Consider the following 2,944-nt stretch of genomic DNA (forward strand, 5'->3'; position numbering starts at 1 on the left):
TCAAGGCCTAAAAGTGAAACCCGGGTTAAGAAGTCGAGAACTTGAGCTTATGGAGTGTCTGTTTGCATCTGGTTGGAGATGGAATGAAACCTAACCTTTACCCAGCTTCCTCTGAAGGTTTCAAACTCCAGAGCTAAATCAAGAGAGGCATTTAGCAGGATTCAGTCTCAAGTCTGTCTCTATAGCACAGCTGCTCCAATTTTGTTCTGGTTTTAAATCCAAACCCAACTTATTTGCAGCTCTTGCAGGCCCAATAAAGCTTAATACTAATTTCAATAATGCAGTTCTATTTTTCATGTTTTTTCTTTTCATTTAAGATAAGATCCAGGACCCAAACTAATTATGTTTAGGTCAGTGTTAATCCTCTGACTTTGGAAAACAGATGCATACACAAAAATGGTGGATTTACTAGAATCACTGATTTCTTTGTCAGTTTTTTTATATATATATATATATATATATATATATATATATATTGTTTTTACAGGACGCACATGTATTTCAGTGGCAGTATAGAGATGGACAAAGTGTGCTCTGATGTTTGATCAAAACAAACAAACTTAAACCCTCATCATTCCCGTACTCCATGATGAGGTAGAGAAAAAGCTTTTGACGGTAGCTCCTCCCACACATGGCGAGAGCATCAGGTTTGTCAACGCTCTTATGGACAAACATGGAGCAGTGACTTTGATGTTAAAACAAAGACGATGTATATCAATTTGCAAATGTGAACGCATAATTGTCTTAAATGACATTTTGGGTCAGTGTTTTGGCTAATACAAAGCCAAACCTTCATTCATGTTTTTTCTGAACTTGATTGATCCCTTTTGGGGTCATGGGGTTGCTGGAGCCTATCCCAGCGACTGGTGGGTGAAGGCGCGGTAAACCTTGAAAAGGTCCCCAGTCTATTACAGGGCTACACAACCACACTTTGAGACAATTTAGACAAAATTTAACTGATTAATGTTTTTGGACTTTGGGGGGAAGCCTGAGAACCCAGAGAAACACGAGACAAACGGGGAGAACGTACAGACTCCACACTGAAAGGAATTTGAATTAGAGCCTTCTGGCAAGGGGCACGGGTGCTAAACACGGCAACACTGTGAATCCCCTGTGAGGAAATAATAAAGGAGGATTCACTGGTAATGTAAAAAAAAATGTGATTGAAAAAATAAAAACCTAAATTTATTAATTTAGATAAATCCTTTGGAATCATGAGAAGCCATGACAATCACTAAATTGAAATAATTTTACGTTGAAGTGAAGGGGAACCTGTTTATATTTGTAACAAGCCACAAACTGGTGACTTAGTGAACTGTTTTCACCAAATACTTCTTTTCGTTTTTTTCCAGCTAAACCTCAAAGAGAAAGCAAACAGGCTTTTAAAGTCCTGGTGAAAATTGGTTTGACAATAGACTTCCTGTTTTATTTTGTTAAGATCTGTCCTCTTTGCATTTTGTTCTTCTCAACTTCCTGTTGTGACATGACTTGTGTTCCTATCCCTAGAGATCAACAACTTTTGTTTGACTGGAACTCTCAGCAGCATCTAGCTTCACTGATATATTTTAAAACACTTTTCTATTCTAAATGTGCTTTGGTTAGTTTCTTGTTGCCTGTGTTGTTGTGTGATTTTATTTCATTCATATTTCCCTCTTGTAGCTTTTCATATTGTTTTGTTTTTATCTATAATATTCCTGATTTATATATTTTGTCTGTGTTGATGTAATATATATAATTTTTAGTCTGTTTGATTAAAGGGCAGCTGTGGTACAGTAGTACAGCGGTTGACCTCTGATCGGAAGATTGCTGGTTTGGTTCCCACCTTACCTGCCAGTGAAATGTCCTTTGGGGAAAACATTGAACCCCATGTTGCTTCTGGTGATTATGGGTTTGCATCACTGTAAAATAGCAGGTAGCTAATCTGTGTGAGAATATGTGTGCGCATATGTGAATGAGATTGTGACTGTAAGTCTATGTACACATCGGGCATGTGATGCACTTTTAAGAATGTGCCAAACAGATATTTATGCATATGCTATGTGGAGTTCATACTGGGCTGTTGCTAACCGATAATAGCACATGAACTCAGAATTGGAAGAGGCTTTTTACGAAACATCAAAGTGGGGGAAAACTTTAAAATTTTGCTATTCCAATATATGAAAGACTTGGAGTCATATAATTCCATCCAGGCACAAATTGCAAATATCAAGTTCTCCTTAATGATAAATTTTCAAACAGTTGAAAAACTGGAAAACTAGGAAAGGGGTATATAGGTAACTGAAAAACATTCAAATAGAATATCCAGATAAATTATGGCAAAGGAGTGAAGGACTTTCTTTGAAAGATCACACAGAGCTCATGTTCTTCAAGCATATATCCTAACAGGAAGTTAATTTAAAGAAAAAAGAAGTATTGGTCTGTTTTCAGGTACAGAATCCATATCAGTCTGTGAATTAATTCATGGTTTATATGTTCTTGAGCCCTTCACAACACCACCTCATAAAAAATATACCTGACAGTCTTATCTCATAAGAAATGTGTATATTTTTTATAATACCTGTGACATTTCACTGGCATTTGAAACCACTTCCATATCGCTCTTCTGCAGTATGTGCAGGAATCAGATTAGCCATCTATATTGGTTTTAAATCCCAGGATCAGAATGTTCCTATTAAAACACCCTTGAGCTGAATTCCTTATGACATTTACATCTTGGCGATTGGTATTTCCGATAGGCGCGTCACTCGGCATGTTATTTAGATGTCGTTTGGATAGCAGGTAATGTTCCTGTAAAGATTATTCTTGAAAATTGTCTGCGACTGTTTTTAGATGGAGTTGAGAAGCTTGAGGAACGCTGCCGACAGCTTTGAATGTCCGCTAAATGCAGTGGCGGGCCGTGCATTTCACACCTAGGCCTTCAGTAGTGCTCCATCTGAATCAACCC

The sequence above is a fragment of the Oryzias melastigma genome, linkage group LG17 (assembly GCF_002922805.2).
Source record: "Oryzias melastigma strain HK-1 linkage group LG17, ASM292280v2, whole genome shotgun sequence".
In the NCBI taxonomy this organism is placed as follows: domain Eukaryota; kingdom Metazoa; phylum Chordata; class Actinopteri; order Beloniformes; family Adrianichthyidae; genus Oryzias; species Oryzias melastigma.